Source organism: Oryctolagus cuniculus, chromosome 13, assembly GCF_964237555.1.
Source record: "Oryctolagus cuniculus chromosome 13, mOryCun1.1, whole genome shotgun sequence".
NCBI classification, from domain to species: Eukaryota; Metazoa; Chordata; class Mammalia; order Lagomorpha; family Leporidae; genus Oryctolagus; species Oryctolagus cuniculus.
This window is the reverse complement of record NC_091444.1, coordinates 52325313-52346772: the sequence shown is the minus strand read 5'-3', so window position 1 is coordinate 52346772 and position 21460 is coordinate 52325313. Positions and strand designations below refer to the sequence as shown.

Genomic DNA, 21460 nt, shown 5'->3' with positions numbered 1-21460 from the left:
TCTGGTAAATGTGTGTGCATTATACCTGTGTGTGGGTTATGTGGCTGGTGGAACTGACAAGGACTCTCCTGCACAAATATGGAAACATCGAATTTCCAAGTTTAACTGGAACTTGAAATTCCCAGGTTACTGGGCCTCAGTCCCACACACAGAAAACCATCTTCATGCTTTGAAGCTTGTGTGTTTACCTATCCCTTACTCCTTCTTGCTTTCCAGCTTTCAGGTGGAGTGAACTACACTCAGGGAGGGAGCTGCAGGAAGATAGCCTTTGTGGGCTCCCAGGACTTGCTGTGGTCAGCAACCATCCCCTTAAGACTATACCCCAAGTGGCTGCTCAGTGCCATTGAACACTGGGGCAAATATTCTGATTCAGGCAAGTGGAGGATGGAATGGGCCGCAGAGCTCTGCACCCCAGTGCCTATAAATTAGGATTAAATTCCATGCAACAAGCCTTTTTCCTTTGTGCAATTTTTGCTGGACAAATTAAAAACTCCCTAGACATTCCTGTGGCATGAATGACATTCGTGAACTTTCCCTGTTCCGAGTACAGGGTTGCAGGCTTTAAAGGCACTTTATCCTCCCAGAAATGCTTTGAGAGAAACTCTATTCTTGGCTTGGGTGAGGCCATGTGAAATGTCTCCCCACCCTCTTCATGCCCTCTCCTCTATCATAAAGGTAGAAGCTGTCTTCCTGCTCTTCCTGTGGCAAGGGAAAGCCAAGGGATGACTGCAACCAGTGAGACATAAGCTGTAATTTCTTCTCCTCTGGAGAAGACAAGGAAGCCTCGCAGCAGATGGCTGCATGCTGTCTGCCTTCTTCCTGTCTGGAATGCAGGCACTGAGCCTCGGGAGGTGCAGCGTGAGCGTGAACATCACAAGTAAAGATGGTAGAACAAGCCTGAGTCCCTGAGTCTTCTGCCCACAGAGCCCTGGGATTCCAGCTGCAGTAACTCCCTTTCTAGTTAAGCCTGGACTCACTGTGCAAATGTGTAGCTCCCTGTCACATCAGAAACCCAGGGTTGGAGAAGTTGTGTCGTGTGCTCAGTGCCATGTGGCGCTCCTATAGCACCACTGGCATCCTAGTGTGTCTGACACCATTGCCTGTGCTAAACCAGCTACCATCTACTTGCCTCCTTTAAGAACTAGGGTCTGGAATTATCTAGGGGCTCCGGAACCTTCTGAAACCACCTCACCCATTCCTTCCTTGTTCCCAAGGAGTCCTGTGGGTTCAGCTTCCCGTAAGGAAATGTGAACCAGACCTTTCCCAGCCATGGCTGGGTGTGTCTCCCAGCCAGCAGGCCCACAAGAAGGCACATAACTCCAAATGCCAGCTGATGTAGGTCCAGTGACTTACTTGTCCCTTTACTAGTCCCATGGCAGACATTTAGGCATGGCTTTCAGATAGATGTCTCTGTTCTAAAGGAGAAGAACTCAGTGTTTGATTTCTCTTGAAAGAACTCTCCAACAGCCTCTCCAAAAGCCCCTCGGGGACCCAGAGGCAAGGAGGAACCTTGCTTATGATCCTTCTGAGATCCCTGCAGTTGACTGGCATCTTCACACTCACTAGACCTCTTTGTCTATCGGGTACCACCCCCATCCTGCCAGGTAACTGAACTATGGAGGCTATCAGAGGTTTCCAACATTCCTCCTACCCTTGGAAGCAAAGCCACCCAACATTTGCATCAGGAGGTCATTGCTGCACCTGCTTACAACATACAGGTATCCTCTTTATGTGGAGCCTCTATGAAGCCTCCTCTTTTCTTGAAAAATTTGCTGAATTTTATCCCGTGAACACTGGGACTCATATACTAGGTAATTGATGGGGGTAGAGTTCAGGACATATCACCCCAACACATGGCACCTTGACATTTGAGACAACAGCAGTAATAAGAAGGTCCCTTTCACCCTCCCCTGGTCCTTTCTTCCCCCAAGTAGAGCATAAAACCAAGGAAGATCCCTCTCCAACTTCCTCCTGCCCTTTTCCTGTGAAGCAGGTCATAATGCTCTCATTTGAGAGGTGCCCTATACCTGGAAGAAAGGAATACCACTATCTTTGAAAATGCAGAGACAGAGAAGAATCTGAACCAGGAGGCATTGCTGGTGAGTCTCCTGAGAGAACGATTGCTATTGTGTTCCTCCAGTACCAGTAGATCATACCTCTTTGTCTAATCATTCTTCCCCATGACAACCATCCCCATCAAACCAAGTATAAAAATTCACAGGGCTCCCTGCTTCTTGGCTTTCCATTAAAAGAGAACTGTAGGCCCAATTAGGATTTCACTAATTATTTTTGTCCTGTGTTCCCTTCATTCTGATTTATTTGCAAAAATCATGTATGTGTATGTGTGTGTGTGTGTGTGCGTGTGTGTGTATATACACACCTTGGAGGCTACCTGCAGTCCTCTTTTTGTGGAGAAGAGAGTGATATGTAAATAAATAAAAACTCACTCCTTTTTCTATTGCCACCTTTTCTGAACCTAGTACAGCCCCTAGGCACCACCCAAAATCTAATGGGGAATGACAGCTTGTGCATTGCTCATGCAGATTGAAACCACTGTCAGCTGGGTCCTGGATCTAGGAGAAGAAATTTGAGGACTCCTGTCAAAAAGCATGATGGACACACATGTTCTCAAATGAATTAAGTGTTTTGACAGGCAATTATTTTTCTTAATCAATCCAACTGAAGCATTCAGAATTTGGCAGTCAGGATTCCCAGGTAAATTCCCCTTCTCTTATCAGTGCAGGGACTCTCTGACACATGGAGGCTCCAGCTACTGGGACAAGGAGATTAGAAATGGAGTTGGCAAATCTTACCAGAAAGGATTGCTGCACTCTGCGCCAGGAAGAGGCCAGCAGAGTCGCTGCCTTGCCAAGTAGTCCTGCCATTAGAATGGGTTTTCAAAATGTGTGGTCATGACTCTGAGATTTTAAGAATAAATCTAAATGTTAAATGAGGGGAGAAATAATAATAAGAGAGATATTGATCCAGTTATCATTATTCCTTGTTTAATTTCTAGAGCATCTTAGCTTTCCATTGTAAATGTTCTTCCTACTAAAATGTTGTAGGCATTCTCTCTGCTTTGCTGTTCCATGTGGTAGTTTATTGAGGCATGAATGTTTGAATAGTATTTTAAGTTGCTATTCAGTCTTAAGTCATTCAATAGCAGGGAAACGTTTGGAGAAATGCTTCCTTAGACAACTTCATCACTGTATGAACATCACAAAATATAATTAAACAAACTAAGATGACAGTGTCACTAAGCCACATAATTTTATGGGACCACCATTGTATATGTGGTTCACTGTTGACTGAAAAATTGTTATGCAGTGTATGACAGTATTTCATACCAATAAAATTAATCTTCCAAGTGAAATATTGCCAAGAACACTCCTTTTTCCTGGGCTACAGATATTTTCACTGTTAATTTTGTGGTAGATTGCGTAATGATTATAGGTCTTCTCCTTTTTCTCTATACCTTTACATATGGTTTTACAACTCCTTCCACCAAGAGATGAGATTTTGTTTCACCTGCATGTCTCTGGACTGGCCAGCAACATTCTTTGGCCAATGGGACAGTAGCAAATGTGATACCTACGGAGATTTGAAAAGTATTTGCACCCTGGAGATTGATCTACTGCTGTGCTTGGAATCTTTCTGCACTGGATGAATAAGTTCAGATTATCCTACTGGATGGCAAGGGATTTGGTAGAGGTAGTCCCTTAATTCCTGTTGCCCAGCCTACAGTAGCTCAGCCCTAGAAATAGAATTTCTGAGCTGAACAGCAGAATTTGCAGGCATAAAATGAGCCCAGCCAAAGCCAGAGGGGAAGAATCAACCAACCTAGCCCATCCCAAGCTGGAGATCCACAATATCATGAGCTAACAAATTGCTGTTGTTTAAACTACTGAGTTCGAAGTGGTTTGTTGACTGATTAAAAGATTTAAGCTCTCGTATGGAAAGAAAAATTCCAGCATAAATTGTTTTAGCTCCATGCTAAAGGATACCCTAAATGTCTCTCTCTCTCTCTCTCTCTCTGTCTCTGTCTCATCTTCTCTCTTTTTCTCATTATCAAACTTGGGCATTTTTTAAAAAATTATTTTGTGTATTTGAAAGGAAGAATTATGTAGAGAGAGGGACACACACAAACACGAAAGGAAACAGATCTTCCATCTTCTGGTGGCCGCAACAGCCAGGGCTGGGTCACATCAAAACTAGGAGCGAGGATCTTCTTCTGGGTCTCCCATGTGGGTGCATTCTTCTGCTCTCCCAGGCACAATAGCAGGGGGATGGATCAGAAGAGGAGCAGCAAGGATTCGAACTGGCACCCGTATGTGATGCCAGTGTCGCAGGTGGCAGCTTTATCTGCTACACTACAGTGCCAGCCCCACCCCGAGTCTCTTAATTGAGGTGTATAAAGTGTCTAGCCTGGTGTCTAGCATAAAGAAGTAATTGTTAAAACATTATTTAAGTTGTTTTACCTCCCTTCTGTTATTCAGGATCTCATCTGATAATTCAATGACTCTGAAGTGTTTTAATATTGACTTTCAGATCTAAACAAATGGATACAACCTTTTGTACTATGGTGCAGAATTACATATTTCCAGTCATCTTTGGTTTATATCAGCGTAAGAACTTGTGGAAGAGACTTAATTTTCTTCCAGAACCCATTCTTCACTCTGCAAGGACTGGAGCCAGACTGTCTGGTGAGTCAAATCTCATTCCATTACATATTACTTGTGTAAAGTTGGGCAAGTTATTAGTGTCTCTGTACTTGCCTTTTCTCATTTGTAAAATAGGAAAAATAATTGTATGCCTTATAGGATTGCTGGGAATCTTAAAGGAGATAAGGAAAAGCTTGCTATTTCATAGAAACTATGGCCTAAAAAATCAGTCATGTAAAATATAGGTCCAAGTTGTTGCAAGGCTAATGAAATAATAGGGGATTGACTTGTGCAGAGTCCTGGCTGGGATGCCAGGGTTCAGGCTGTGCCATACACACTACTTCCTGGTCCTTTCTGCAGTTCAGCATCATGTGATACTATCTCATAGCCCTACACATTAAATACTAATGGGAACTGCTTAGGGTTCAGTGGATGGCTTCATTTTCAGGAATAATGGCAGCAAGTCTTAAAATTTCCCAGTTACTCCATGCCTGCTCCATCAGCCTGATCTACAGAGGCTGAGCAGAAATATTTATAAAAGTGCTGTGATCTGAACTCTGAACCCACACTTTCAGAGATGGAATTGCCTTTTGTTTCCCTGCTTGGCCTCTCTATTCCCTTCCTGCCCTTAAAAAGAAGGAAAACTTTGCTTTCCTACTTCATGCCTGCCTTAGAGTCCAGAGTCTAGTAGTGAGCTGTTTCTTCTCATGCTGATAAGGGAAATTCGTTCAAGGAACAGCCAAGGAATAAGATAGGAGGATCCTGCACCTCAACTCCAGAACCCCCAAAAGTTTGGACTTTTATATGAGAGAAACACACTTCTGTCTGACTTAAGTCTCTCTACTTGGACTTCTGTCAGCCAAAGATATAATATCAACTAACACAGCATTGCTCTCATAATTAAACTCAGTTTCATAAGTAAGTATTCATTTTCTGCTGCTATTATACCAAATTAGCAAAAGATAATAGCTTAAAGCACAAATTTATTATCCTTCAGTCTGGAAATTAGAAGTCCTAAAATCAAGTCATCATCATGGCTATGTTCTTCCTGGGGGCTCATAGAAAGAATGTGTTTTCAAATGAAGGAATCTGGAAAACATCATGCTGAGTGAAATAAGCCTTTCCCAAAGGGACAAATATCACATGTTCTCCCTGATCGGTGACAACTAACTGAGCACCTAAAAGGAAATCTGGTGAAGTGAAATGGACACTATGAGAAACAGTGACTTGATCAGCCCTTGTCCTGACTATCGAGGAAAAACTTACTACTTTATTCCTTTTAGTATTTTTTTTGTTCTCCTTAATACCACTGGTTGAACTCTTTAATTAACACACAATTATTCTTAGGTGTTAAAATTTAACTGAACAGTCATCCCTGTTAAATATAAGAGTAGGAATAAGAGAGGGAGATGTACAGTTTGGCACATGCTCATTCGGACTTACCCATAATGGTAGAGTTAGAAATGTGCCAGGGGATTCCAATTCAACCCCATCAAGGTGGCACATACCAATGCCATCTTACTAGTCCAGGTGATCAGTTTCAGTTCATAATTGATCGCAATGATAGGATTAAGTGTCAAAGGGATCACATAAACAAGACTAGTGTCTGCTAATACTAACTGATAGAATTAAAAAGGAGAGAACAATCCAACATGGGAAGCGGGATACACAGCAGACTCATAGAATGGCAGATGTCCTTAACAGCACTCTGGCCTCAGAATCAGCCCTTAAGGCATTCGGATCTGGCTAAAAAGCCCATGAGAATATTTTAGCCATGGAAAGCCAAGACACTCAGGCAAAAAAAAAAAAAACTAAAAAAAAAAAACTAAATGAAAGATTTCTGTGAGTGAGATCCCAGTGGAAAGAATGGGGCCATCAAAGAAGAAGGTACCTTTCTCTGAAGGAAGGAGAGAGAACTTCCACTTTGACTATGACTTTGTGTAAATAAGATCGAAGTTGTCGAACTCAAAAGGCTTCCATAGCCTTGGCAACTCATGACAAGAGCCTAGAGAGATTACTGATGCCATAAACAAGAGTGTCCAATTGTTAACAACAGGAGTCACTGTGTACTTACTCCTCATGTGGGATCTCTGTCCTTAATGTGTTGTCCAATGTGAATTAATGCTGTAACTAGTACTGAAACAGTATTTTACACTTTATGTTCTGTGTGGGTACAAACTGTTGAAATCTTCACTCAGTATATACTAAATTGATCTTCTATATATAAAGATAATTGAAAATGAATCTTGATGAAGAATGGGGTGGGAGAGGGAGTGGGAGATGGGATGGTTGCAGGTGGGAGGGAGGTTATGGTGGGGGGAAAGCCGCTATAATCCAGAAGTTGTACTTTGGAAATTTATATTTATTAAATAAAAGTTTAAAAAAATAAAAAAAGAAAGAATTTGTTTTCTTGCCTTTTCCAAATCCTAAAGGTTACTTGCATTCCTTGGCCTAAGGCCACTTCCTCCATCTTCAAGGCAGCAGTGCTTGCTGCATCCTTTCATCACATTACTCCAATCTTGTTTTGTCATCACGTCTCCCTCTGCCTCTCTTCTGCTAATTCCCTCTTCCACTAATAATGTTCCTTGTGACTACATTGAAACCTCCCAGATTATCCAGAATAATCTCTGCCTTTCAAAGTCACCTGGTTGCTTCCTCGGTATCCTTAGTTCCTCTTTGCCATGCATATTCACAGATTCCAGAACTTGGGCATTTGGGGTGCCATTACTCTTCCTGTCTCACTGAATAAATCATGCCTTTGTTCTAAGAACCCCCTTTTCCTTATGTGTATGAAGCCTGGAATTTAATGTTGGGGAGCCATTACTTTTGGTCAAGATCCCCTCAGCGAGATACCAGTAAATCTTCAAGGCCCTTGAATTATTTGGCTCTTGTAATTCTGATTCCCATATTCTAAGGTAACCGTGGTGAACAAAAATTACAGTGCACTCAGGTAAGGATAGATATACTCATCCCTTCCTCCAAGACTCATAATCCTCTAGCCTCAGGCTTTTTTTCTTTGGTGGGTACTGTTTGTTGCAAGTTAGTTGCAAGCTCTGAGTCTTCAATTCTCTCAATGTAGTACTAGAGTGTAGATCACAAAACTGTCAGTAAAGAACACAAATTGAACCACATTGCTTCTATCTAAAATTTAAGAATTTTAACCATATGGAAAAACTGATAGTATTTCTAAGTCAGAATAATACTGTGGAAAAAATATGTGCTTTTAAGGCTGTAAGAACTGTGTTGAAATCCCATCTGCATGATGTATTACTTGTGTAAACTAACTCCAGTTCCTGAAGCTCTCTCAATCTCAGTTTCTTCATCTGTAACAAATGTGTTTTGCAAACATGGTGGAGTTGTTATGAGGATTACAGGTGACATAAAGATATACTTCTAATGGTTCATAGTATAGTGGCTAAGAATATAGTTAAGACACCCAGACTGCATATCAGAGTAACTGAGTTTGGAGCCCTGCTCCAGCTCCTTACTTCAGTGACAGTGACTCAAGTGATTGGGTTCCTGTCACCCAGATAGGAAACCTAGATGGAGCTCCCAGATTCCAGCTTTGGTTCTCGCCCAGCCCTGGATGTTGTGGGTTTTGGAGGAGTGAACCAACGGATGGAAGTTCTTGCTTTCTTTCAAATAAAAATAAATAATTATTATTGCTGTGTAACCACCAAGTGTATATATGTACCTGATAGGCTATGGTCATTTTCCATACTGGTCTCTGCAGAGAGTACAAGGAGGTATAAAACAAAATACCTGTCTTGCGAGACAGTTGCAGGGAGAGGTGCATAGTGGCAAGAACTTTGGGTTGAAAAAAAAAAGGGAGATATATGGTCCTGATCAGTTTGTTTTTGAGGGCTTAAGTTTCCTAATAAAAAAACATCAACCAAATTATATGACCCTTAATGTTTCTTCCAGTACTAACTTCCTGTTGTCCTAAGAAACATCCTTAATATTGGTAAATATGACTTCCCCATGAAATAAATAGACATTCACCAATTGAAAATATTAGCTATGTGTGAATCCCCAAAGGTAGGTGCAAAGAATGGAGAGTTGTCAGATGTAGTACTAACCTTGTAGCTGTAGCTAAGGATCTTGCAAATGACTTAACTGTCAATCAGTCACATCATTTTTTATCTCCTTTGGACTTACCATGTATCCTTGGACCAAATAGCACTGTGAACTGGAACAAAATAGCTGGTGACTGATTTGAAGAGAAATAGCACACAAAACACTTGGGAGGCAGTCACTCTGACTGTGAAAGTGGACCAAAGGGAAACATTTAATACTATTGAATGCACATGGAGATAAATTATAGCTGCTGGAATTCAATCGATGCTGAGTTAGCCATCCAACACTAATGAAAAGCTTCCATTTGTTCCCAATGTTTTCTGATACCTCTTGCTTTTTGTTCTTCTCTTTGGGAAATAACAGGAGAATTTCAGCTTGGCTGACATTGTATTCAAGGCTTTCTTTTAATGTACAATTTTCTACCAGATCACAGTGAGAGCAAATTATATATCAAACAATGATTTCATAACAGAACTAATTTCTGTCTGAGGAAAGGAATGAAAGGTGGCAGTGTCCTCTTTCTCAGGAACATCCTCTCATGCCGAGTGACGGGTTCAAGTACAAAGCTTAGGCAGATCAAGCCTAGAAATAGCTGAAAGAGACAGGCTGTGAATTAGCGGCTTCCTCTGTGACAGCTCCCTGACAGAATGAGAAGGGCCGGGAAGATGGGCCTGGGCAGGACAACTGTCATGTGTTTGTAGTACTAACGGGACAGCCAGAAAACTCAGTGCTATGCCCATTCACAAGAATGCAGTACAGAAGTGCTTGTCATAAATGTGGTACTTCAACAGTTTGGAAATTCAGAGCTCTTAGTTGATAGAGATACACCATAAATGTTTGCTGATAAATTTACTAATTTCATTTATTTACTAAATAAATTTACTATTTATTGGGACCGGCACTGTGGTGCAGCGGGTTAACGCCCTGGCCTGAAGCACCGGCATCCCATATGGGTGCGGGTTCTAGTCCCAGCTGCCCCTCTTCCAATCCAGCTCTCTGCTATGGCCTGGGATAGCAGTAGAGGATGGCCCAAGTCCTTGGACTCCTGCACCCACGTGGGAGACCTGGAGGAAGCTCCTGGCTCCTGACTTTGGATCGGCGCAGCTCCAGCTGTTGGCAGCCATCTGGGGAATGAACCAGTGAATGGAAGACCTCTCTCTCTGTCTCTACCTCTCTGTAACTCTTTCAAGTAAATAAAATAAATCTTTTTAAAAAAATTTACTATTTATTGACCCAACCAGTTGTCTTGTCTCTCTGTCCCATGGAGAGGCTCTGTCTAATATTAGGACAAGGAATTTAAAAAAGGGAAAACAAGAAGATTTTATGATATTCCCCCTGCATTTCATTCTATTTCTCTTGTGGCTACTACTAAGGAGGGTGATTGACTAGAAGCTATTTCTGAAAGTAACATTAGCATAAGAATTAAGGATAGGAACAATCTGTATTTCCATGTCTTTGAGGTTTTGCTTCTTCTGTGAACCAAGTTGTCACTTTTCAGTTTTGTTTCCAAAAGGAGGTTTAGAAGGAGCCTCACATTGTTTCAGAGTTTTACTTTCAAAACAAATGCACCAGCTTTTTTCTGAGTTGGCAATGGAGTTATGCTGTTACAGGCGCAGGAAGCCTATAGCTTGGTTGACCTCTTCATTTCTATTTACTTCTTCCAAACATCCCATGGGATGAATTTTACAATGAAAGTGATCATCTTCTCTGGGTTTCTAAGTGTCTATTGGAGTTTTAGGAGTTTATGTGCTTATCATTTTTTGATAACTCTTCAAGAAAGATGAAATTGGATGGGTGAAAACAAAGATTTTGAAAGTTTGCTTTGCACAGAATTGATCATCAATAAATATTTATTCAATGAGAAAGAAAAAGAAAAAAAGAGAGAAGAAGGAAGGAAAAGAAAGAGAGGGCTGGGGCCGGTGCTGTGGCATAGCGGGTAAAGCCACCGGCAGCATCACCGGCATCCCATATGGGCGTCGGTTTGTATCCTGGCTGTTCCATTTCTGATCCAGCTCTCTGCTATGCTCTGGAAAGCAGTACAAAATGGCCCAAGTCCTTGAGTCCCTGCACCCATGTTGGGGACCCAGAGGAGGCTCCTGGCTCTTGGCTCCTGGCTTCGTGTCTGTGCAGCTCCGGCCGTTGCTGCCAATTGTAAGTGAACCAGCAGATGGAAGACCTCTCTCTCTTTCTCTTTGCCTCTCCTCAATCTGTGTAACTCTGCCTTTCAAATAAGCAAATAAATCTTTTTTTTTTTTAAAGGGCCTGGAAAGAGAGTAAAAGGGGGGAACTAAGGGAACTACAAAACTTCTCCCTAAATTTAATTGTTTTAATCACCACATACTGTAAATTTGGTATTATTTTAAAAGAACAGATTTAAATTTAATTGGGACAGTGTATTATACTGGAAAGCCCACTAAACTCAGTTCTGAGTCTTTTTATTTTAAATGACTTTAGTACCAAATTTTTTTTAACTCCTTACCTTTAATTCTCAAGGGAGAAGGCATTGAAAGACTTCCTTGTTCACCTCTCTTCCTGTCTTGTGTCTCTTTATTAGGCCCTGTGGAGCACAGGAGGCCTTCCGAGTAGGGTTGGCAGGTGAAGTATGACACTGAGTTCAATTCGAACTTCTGATGCATTTTTAGTTTGAGTTGTCCCATATATTACAGACTTATTCTGGAAAACCATTCATTGTCTGTTGGAAATTCAAACTGGACTGGGCATTCTGTATTTTTATTTGACAATATATGGCAAGCCTGCTCTCAAGGCTTTGAGACTCACGTGGCTACAGCCTGTGGTGCCCTTGACTTTCTCATCTGGAATCAAGGAGTGGCCAATCCAGTGCTCCTTCTATCTTGGAACTCTGTCAACCTAGCAAAACTTCCAGCCTGGGGAAGGAACATTTCCCTTCTGCCACCCTGCTTTTCCTGCTGAATTTCCTGCACTTTAAAATTAGCATTTGTACAAAGTTGCATCTCATTAAATTATATAATGTTAGACATAAATCATCCCAAGTGGTTTTTTACTTTTTAATGGCCATGCTTTTTGCTTCTTTTTTGCCCAGTAGTCAGCATTTGAGAGCACACATAAATAGAGGGGTCAGAGCAAACTGACCTCCTTCCAGTTGGAGGTACCTTAATAGTTTTCAATACCATCCTTCTACTGGCTGTAGGAGGTTGGTTTCCTCCTGGCCCAAGACACTTGTGTTTATACCTGGTCAAGCTGAGAAGAGACTGCTGCCCTCAGTGTCCCTGGGTTCTTAACTTCCACAAGGAGGGGTGGTCAAGATGATGATTACATGCATCCTTTGCTTTCTTAGTGGGAAAGGATTATTGAGACATTTCATCATTTTTTTTATTAACAAACCTAGTGTTTATGTAAACCTCTCATTAAAAAGTAACTGCAGTTAATTATTTGAAAGGCAGAGTGACAGAGAGAAAGATAGCCCATTCATTGGTTCACTCCATAAATAGCTGAACTGTTTGTGGCTAGGCCAGAGTGGAAGCCAGGAGCCTGGAACTCTATCTGGGTATTCTGCACGGGTAGCAGAGGACCAAGCACTTGGGCCAACCTCTGCTACTTTCCTAGGAGCATTTGCAGGGAACTGGATTGGAAGCAGAGCAGCCAGCCCTCAAACTTGTGCTCACACGTGGGATATAGGCATCTAGGCAGTGGCTTAATATGCTGTACCACAATACCTAGCCCAACAGTCAATAATTTGATAATATTTATGAATGAAGAATTAACACGTATATACATGTCCACAGATATAAGACATTTTAGAAAGTTCATGGAAAAATGAGATGGAAATTAAAAGATAAGTATATTTTGGTACAAGAAAATGAGAGACAGGTATTTAGCTTAGTGATTAAGATGCTAGTTAAGATAACAATATTCCATATGGGGATATTTGGGTTTGATACTCAGCTCCATCTCCATATTCCAGCTTCCTGTCAATGCAGACCCTAGGAGGCATGGCCCAAGTGATTGAGTTCCTGTCATCTACATGGGAGACCTGGATGTAGTTCCTGGCTCCTGGCTCTGGCCTAGCTCAGCCCTGGCTGCTGCAGGCATTTGAGGAATGAACTAGCATATGGAAGGATTCTCTCTCTGAATATATATATTTCTCTCCATCTCTGTCTCTCAAATTAATTTTAAAAATTAAAAAAACCTTCAGAATCCACACATAATCTTTTATAATATACATTTTTCATGAAACTTTTGAAGACCCATCAGATGGATGAATTTCAAAATTGCACCAAAATAAATTTATCCTTTAACTCAATTTTCCATGAACTTTTTGAAGTACTTTTGTCTATGCATAAATATGACCTGCTTCCATCATGGCTCATTCAATAGACAAAGGAATGATAGGAACTTGGGGAAGCCATGCAGCTCCCTGCAGAGGGATACTTGGGTGCGGTTGACATCCACAGAGTACCCTAATCACGTAGGGGATTCTTGACAGTAAAATTACAGGCCATTAAATGAAATGGTTTAGTGACTATGCTTTTGTCAATGGTGATTCACAAAAAGCTATTGCTCTTTAGATCTGTCATAGCAAATTCCCAGTTAGTCCGGAGAAAGTCAGAGAACCAGACAGGGCTTGTCTGAAGTGTGCCTGGAGCCAAGGTGCCCTGAGTGAGGGTTGGCATGAGCCATTTGAGAAAGTAGAGTAGGAAGGATGCATGGAAGAGCGAGCTCAACCATCTCCAGAATGGGGAGGAAAGGCCAGACCATGGCAAGGGAGAAAGAGAGGCTTGTTTCCAGTGTGCTCTGCCACACCCACCACCAGGATGTGTGGCCTTTGTGATGGTCGCCAGATTTAGGTTGCAGCAAGACAAATTATGGTGCTGGAGGTGGAGAGAATGATGTCTGTTGAATGACCACTTCCAAGAAGTTTAGCCTTATTTAAATCTACAGGCAGTTGGAAGAGAAGTGGTGAAATAAAAATGAGAATGACAGACAACAAACAAATAAAACCTCCTACCATCCATTTATTTGATCAGAGGAGCCAGACTTGCAAAAATAAAAATAAAGATTGCAAGGTAGACGAAAACAGAAAGACAGAGACCAGGAGTAGGGTGTGGCTGAGAAGCTGGGCCTCTGCTGGCAACTAGTTGTTTGTCCCTGGACAAATGACTTCACTCCCAAAGGCTCAGAATCCTCGCCTGCAAAAGAGCCAGTGATACTGCCAGTGTGCTTCTAGAGAGGATTGAGTGAGGCGCTAAAAGTAAAGCACTTAGTACCTGGCCTCTAGAAAGCTCTAGATCATGGTGATTATAATGATTATGTCACCTTGCCACGATAGGACCCTCATTTCCCTTTTCTCCCATTTTACTTGGGAGTTTACAGGGAACAATAGGAGGTAGAGATTTGTGCAAGTCCCTCCATTGAGGGGAAAATGGGGCTGACATCCATTCCTCTCCCAGAGCCTTATGATACTGCCAGAGGGACATCTTTAAATTTGCACTATGGCATTATATGTTTGCAGAGACCAACCACCATGTAATACTGTCTCAGAAAGGAGTATATTTTTGTTCCTCAAGCCCAGCCAAGCTTCGCTACAGTAAGGATGGCTGTGAGTGGCTACCCTCTTTTACTGGATGCCTCCTCTTTTACCTGTCTCCCTGGCATGGTGCCGTCCTACTCCCTATGAACACACATACTGGTCCAACTACAATGGAGCTCGTTCAAAGGGTCATTCTCTAAGCACCAGTTGTAACTTGCCCAAATATAGTGGTTCCCTTGTGCTACATGAGAGCAGAACAGACAATGGGTTCTGAAAGCCAGGAACCAACTGAGTCTGTCTTCCTGTCTCTTTCCCTTTTTCCTTTTTTCCTCTCACACACTGTCCTTTTTCTACAACGGTTTCTTCCAAGCTCCTCATCCTGGTGTCTTCGGCAGCTCCTTCAGAAAATTCCACTGTTTCCCAAAAGAAGAGGAGATTTTGAAGCTCCTTCCTACTGCCTGGAGCCTCCGGCTTGATGCATGCTGCTCTCTCCCCTTTCAGGATTTCTATACAAGAGAGGGAGAGAAGGAAGAGGAGGACTCAGACAAGATGCCAATTCTGCATCTGCTTTCTGACCAGCAAGACTGCAGGCTGCTTACTTTACTAACCTAAGTAAGCAAAGTAAGCCCATGAGGCTGTGGCCATTTTTAATTCTTTCAGAGAGACAGTACCCTGTGGGGGCAAAATAGTTCCTCTGTGCTTCAGAGTGTGCCTTGTCCCTTGTGAAACAGACTGCAGCATTGTTGGTCCCAGAAGCACTTGACTTTTTCCTAGACCAGGCTTCATCTAGGAGATAATGCATTACCTGGAATGGTTCTCTGTCTATTTTCTAGCCTGGTTGAATGGCTCCAGCTCTTAAAGGATGATATATATATATATATATTTTTTTTTTTTTGACAGGCAGAGTGGACAGTGAGAGAGAGAGACAGAGAGAAAGGTCTTCCTTTGCCGTTGGTTCACCCTCCAATGGCCGCCGCGGCCGGCGCGCTGCGGCCGGCGCACCGCGCTGATCCGATGGCAGGAGCCAGGAGCCAGGTGCTTTTCCTGGTCTCCCATGGGGTGCAGGGCCCAAGCACCTGGGCCATCCTCCACTGCACTCCCTGGCCACAGCAGAGGGCTGGCCTGGAAGAGGGGCAACCGGGACAGAATCCGGCGCCCCGACCGGGACTAGAACCCGGTGTGCCGGCGCCGCTAGGCGGAGGATTAGCCTACTGAGCCGCGGCGCCGGCCTAAGGATGATATATATTTAACTACAAAATATTCTTCCTATTGTTAGCATTTCTGTTTTTCCCCTCTAGGATTTCTTCTTCTATTATTATTAACAACAATCTCTTACTAATATATAGTCAATATACTGAGAGAGAGAAAAAAATTAAACATTTTCTTTACACAGCAGAAGCATAGAAAACACCTCAGGTAGAGGTGTAAGATTCTATCTATGAAATATGGCAGAAAACTGCTTCCTTCCTGTGTTTCATGGGCATAAGAACAAATGAAGGTGAATAGGTGGACACTTGGGAGAGGCTTTGAAGCCCATGGGCACATAAAGAGTGGTGGCTATTAAGTTAAAACAGGCATGAAGATTGTGTGCTCCACCCATATGTTGTTATTAATGACACACTAGCAGGGTGGTGTTTGGGCCAATGTGCAGGCTCATGTATGAATCATGCCTAACTTTATAACCACTTTGTAGAATGCAGATCCTCCCATGTAGAAGGAGAGTACCATTTAGGGTAGACTGCTGTTTCAAGGCCCCCTGTGAACATAGCTTCTAGTTTTCTGGTCTCTGAAGAGTTATTTGCATACAGATGTGGGACTGGGCCTTGTCCTTAACTTTGACCAAAGGGTAGCAGGAAGCACATTGCAAGCAGAGTGTTGCATTCAGCTGTTCTGCTGTGAGGCAGCCCCAAGATTCTGTGGAAAGGCCATGTGGGAAGCACAGAAGGCCCTGGCCATGGCCCAGCTCAGCTCCCAGGTAGTGGCTGTCAGCTCCCACTGGGCTTGTGCCATGTGACCCTTCTAGCTGTTCCAGTGTCCCAGCAGACCATACAGGCTGCAGAACTGCCTTGTCATCTCACAGAGTCATGAGAAATCATAAATGTTTGTTCTTGAGGAGTTTTTTCTCCTTCTGAAGCTACAGATAACTGAAACACTGTTCTAGTATTTCAATTCAACCTCTATTTCTTGGGTGTTTACTATGTGCAAAGAATGTCTCTAGGACACACACGCCAGCATCCAGAAGGGGTGCTAGGAGAGGAATAAGAGACAGGAATAGTGAGAGGAGAGATGAAGGGCCCAGATAAAGTGTTGTGCATGTCCCTGGTCAATCTGGAGGAGCAAATAGAATTGTCAAAGACTCCAGGTGAAAGACCTAGAGCTACAAACGGTCCACTTCCTGCACATCACAATAGATATAGAAGCAAATTTTAAAGTGAGACCAATATCCAAACCAGAGTTCAAAGACCAGAATGTTAAGCTACTTAGGGATAGTTCTTGGGAAATTTGATGAAGCCAACAGGAGGACAAAGAAAGTGCACACCTCTGGAAAGACAATGCAAGCTCAATATTGACGAGGACACCTGAGCCAGCCTAGAATCATTCAGACTGCAAACTTTAGCATCCTTTTGACCACTGTTGTTCTGGTTCAGCTGCCACTGGACAAAGAGCCAGGTGGTAGGACACCACGAAGGGAGAAACAGTGAAATATAGAGTAACTCTTCAGCATAGAGGAGAAAGACACTGAGTTGTCCATCTTTGAAAAATGTAACAGTACTGCTTTGGGAGCTGATAGGTAACCCCAATATCCTAAGAAGCAAGGAGCATGGTTGCTACTTATTCATTCCAATCAATCAGCAGAGTAAAAATAAAACAAATCCCCTTCTTCTGTAGAGCTTACCTTCAGATATCTAATGTAGTATCATGTGTGATAGAGACAAAAGAAGCAGGGTAAGCAGGTGGAAGGTGACAAGGAACTATTGTAATTGAGTTTCCAGATAGCTCTTCTAAATTGCTGACATTAGAGCAGGGATGAGATGAGATAGTAAGCCACACAAAGGTTAGGGGCAGGGGTCAGGGCATAAATGAAAAGGCCTTGAGGACAATGTGACTTTTGTGTCTTTGAAGAATAGAAAGTAGCCTCTTTGCTACAGCTCATGTGGCTGGTATGGTATAAGCAAGTGGTTGAGAAGTAAGATCCAAAATGGGAAAGGCATCTAGGACATGTAGGTCCTGGGAGGATTTGGGGGAGAATCTGTGCATTGGAAGCCATTGAAGAATATCAAGTACAGAAGAAACATGGCTTATTGTATTATTTGAAAGAAATACTTTGGCTTCTGTTAGATAACAGACTACTATGGGATGAAAGGAAGAAGAAATGAAAGCAGATAGACCAGTTAGGTGGATATTTCATCTGTTCAGTAGTTTAGACCAGGCTGGTAGGGAGAATTGTGGTCCATTTTGAAGGTGGAAATGACAGAATATACTAATAGGTTGAATATTGGGATGAGAGGTTGAGTGCATGACAAGAGAAGAATCAAGACTGACATCAAAGATTTAAGCTTGAGAACATTGGTAGTTGATGGTGTCATCTACTAAGATGAAGAACATTGGGTGGGAAGGAGTTGGGGACTCAATATGTGATGTGCGAGATGCCTATTCAACATCAAAGTGAAAATTTGAATGGGTGCTTAGATTTATGATTCTGGAGTTCTGAGAAGATATTTGCTGGAGAAAGAACTCTGAGAGCTGTGAGGGAATAGACAGTATTTATAACTGTGGGGAAGGAAGTGATCATGAGGAGTCTAGAAAGAAAAGAGCAACAGCTCTAAGATTGTATGCTATTTCTAGGTCAGGAAGATGAGAAGCAACCTACAAAGCAGCTGAGAAGTAGCAGCCAGTAAAGTGAGAGAGGCATCAGGAGTAAATGGTCAGCATATTAAGTGTTAAAGTGAACATATAGAGAGGATTAAGTGTTGAAGGGATTATATAAATAAGATCAAGTGTCTGGTAATAATAATAGATATAATTAAAAAGGAGAGAGTGTTCCAATATGGGAAGCAATCCACACAGTAGACTCATAGAATGACAATCACTTTAAATAGAACTCTGACCTCAGAATCAGTCCTTAAGACATTCTGGTCTAGCTGAAAAGCCCGCAGGCATGGAAAGCCAAGATACTGTGGCAACAAAAATGCCCTACATGAAAGATTTCTATGAGTGAGACCCCAGGATGCAGTTATACCAGGAGGCATCTTTACTTCTGTGCCAAACCTGCCTCTGCCCTTCTCAATTTAGTTTGAGCATATGAGGGCACATGCAGCATGTTTTGCTGCATTAACTAGGTAGGTGACAGAAGACATGGGCAGCTGGTTCAAGTGAGTCATCTTTAGGCTGTACTGCTTGGAATTGGTCATAACCCATAGAGAGCTGCCCACCACATGGTAACTGGGCCAGAAAATTGTCCAAAGGCCCTAGAGGCAGATGATGCCTTGTGAAAGATGTATGGTACACACTGGCAAAGACAATTGACCTTAGATGCAGTAAGTATAGACAACAAAGTTATAAGCACAACATTGCCATGAGACTCAGAAAGGGGAGAGAGGTCATTTGGGCCTAGGATGATAATGAGCAATGATTTCAGACAGAGGAAGGAAAAGAGGCCCAGTCTGTACTACATGTCAGACATGTTACATATGTTGAGGGATTTGAACTAGGGCCCAAAGCATAGGTATAATTTTAGCAGATTGTCTTCTTGATTCGACTAAACATCTCTGTAACTTTGTTATCAGTATTCATTTGTTTTGTGAAATCCTTTATTCATAAAATATAAGCTCAGCCCAAGTAGAATTATTAGATAGTCCAATTTGGTGAAATCTGAATTATGTGTACATACAGTTTTGGGTCAGCAGAATGTAGGGGGACCCCAGGATATGAGGGGTTGATTCTGGTGATCAGTAAGGTGTAACTGAGCTATAAACCTATCACAAGGGAGGTGAGGAAGGGCAGAGATAGGTAGAGGGAAGTGCAGGGAATATCCATTCTCTGTGGGGAAATTGACCCTGAAAAGAGATGGTGCTGCCATTTTCTTTTGGCAATGGTAGATAATCATTGTCTCTTAAAGGTGACTCAAAGCATATTGAAGTAGAGGGATTGGTAAACTGGAAACTAAATGAGTATCAATATTTCAAGCCAAGAATTTTATTGTAGCGTCATTGTTGTTCTTCTCAGAACCCAAGGTGCCAATCCAGTGGCCCTCTGTCCTCCTTTCCCTATCTCAGGATGAGATTCAAGTGAGGGGATGAGATAGAAGCAACTAAATTGTCTATCGGTTTGGAGTTTCTCAAAGGAACCCAAGTGTAAACCCAAGGCCAGGTCTGTTCATGGAACACAACACAGAAAAGGTACTGCTGCTTCATGTGTGTGTTGTCTTCACTGATGAGCAAAAACTCCAAGATCCTAATGGAACCAGCCATTTCTAGGCTGAAACAAGGAAGAAGCAGCCCCCTGAGGTTGTCTCTGGGCAAAGATAGTTAGAAGGTGAAGTTCACTTTGTGATCTCTCTGCTACCTTCACTGAGCTTCCTCCTAGCATGACCAGTCATCCCAATATACCAGAGAGTTTCCTGGTGTTTGCACTGCAGGTTTCCATCCTGGGAACTTCTATATCCAGGAAAACTGAGGCAGTTGGGCCACCCTACATCCTTCCCAATTCCAGGAGTGCTCTTTCAGTGTGCCCAGAAACTTGTCCTCCCTAGAAGGCTTAGGCCCTGCCTGGCAGAATGTTTGCTCTGGACTTTTCCAGAATTCTCACTTTTTTGAAACTTACCATCTTCTCTGCCATCTTTCCAAGATGTCCTCAAGTTAAAAATATGGTTCACAAAGTCAAATCTAAATGAGTGGCATTGTCAGAGTTGTTCATTGAAGCTCCTTAAATTTGTGTTCCTTCAACATTCTTTGCCTGTTAAATTCCTATGATTGCTTGTCAGTCCACAAGGTGACTGGCTTCCCCCTTATTTTCGGTGTGACCAATGTATATGTGCACTGAAAAACTGACAAACAGAGAGGGACACTTGGGCTTTGGGTTGGAAGGACAGTAGAGAGCAGTGGGTCTACACCCCCTGGAGAATCCCAATCCTATTAAAGGGGAACCTATAGCTCAGCATGTGTTGCTGTTGAAAGTAGCCAAAGAACCAGGTTTTCTGATTCTTTGAGATAAGCTGGAATTTGGAAATGTCATATGAGATCTGCTTAGAAATGATAATGCACAGATTGATTTCTTTTTTGAAAATTGAATATGGTCCAACCCTGTGGGGGAAAACCAAAATATGTCCACGGGTCACATTTAGTCCAGGGGCTGCCCGTTTGCACCATGTGGATAAAATTTCACAGCAGTCATTGCAATTTTATTTTCTCCCCAATCCCTAAATTGTGACATTGAGACATTGACATGTTAACATTTTAAGGCTGTCTGCAGGCATTTGGTGGTTTTTAGGAAGGGTACTCACAGCAGCCTTGAGAAAGCAAAGCTGCAGCCATCTGACTAGCTTGCACCCTCCCCACAGTGCTGCATCCCCCAGGAGTGATTGTGCACACACCAATAGCCGAGAACACTCCTGCTTTTTCACCCCTCCATTCCTTTGATAGCTATCAAAGGAATAAAAGAATAAGCAATGAATTAACCATGTTGTCAGGCCGAGGGTACCATTACCATCCAGCTCTGTCTCCCCTAACTATCCCAGAGAGCTATGCTTCTGAGCAGCACCAGCCCACCTGAGCTGAGAACCACCCTTGTCCAAATGAACAAGTAATGTTTGCTTCCAGAATAATGGCACTAAGAGGCACCCGAACAGGCAGGAGCTACTGCCTTCAGGCCAGAAGGAAAACAATCTGAGCATGCAGTTATTATTGTAGGGTAGGGGAGACAATCTTACCTGGATATTTAATAATTTTGGCTTAAGATTGAAGATGAGGAAGGGAGCACAAACAAAATCATGCATATAACCACAGTCAATAGGGTTTTTTGTTGAAATGATCTGCAATGATGAAGGCACTATACCTCTGTTAAGTTGTAGTAGTAGTAATAATAATAAATATCAGTTTGGGATTTCTCAGCTAATGTGCCAATATGATACGCATATACTTTGTAAAAGTAATCATTAAAAATTCATTTCAAAGATCTTATCATAATAGAAAGGATTAGTTTATTATGTTATGTT

At 42.4% G+C, this 21460-nt stretch overlaps 1 long non-coding RNA gene across 6 annotated transcripts in view; it reads left to right on the top strand.

The window, feature by feature from the left end:
* Nucleotides 1-205: 205 nt before the first annotated feature.
* The window catches only part of LOC103350933 (uncharacterized), a 252701-nt gene continuing 231446 nt past the window's right edge, over nucleotides 206-21460 (top strand). The window contains exons 1-3 of one of the 6 annotated variants that reach the window (XR_007909960.2): nucleotides 227-1604; nucleotides 1994-2099; nucleotides 4549-4703. This is a non-coding gene — a long non-coding RNA (uncharacterized lncRNA). Of the gene's footprint in view, nucleotides 2100-4548; nucleotides 4704-21460 lie in introns of all 6 variants that reach the window. The other 5 variants (XR_007909957.2, XR_007909959.2, XR_007909961.2 and 2 more) reach the window with 5 other exon arrangements.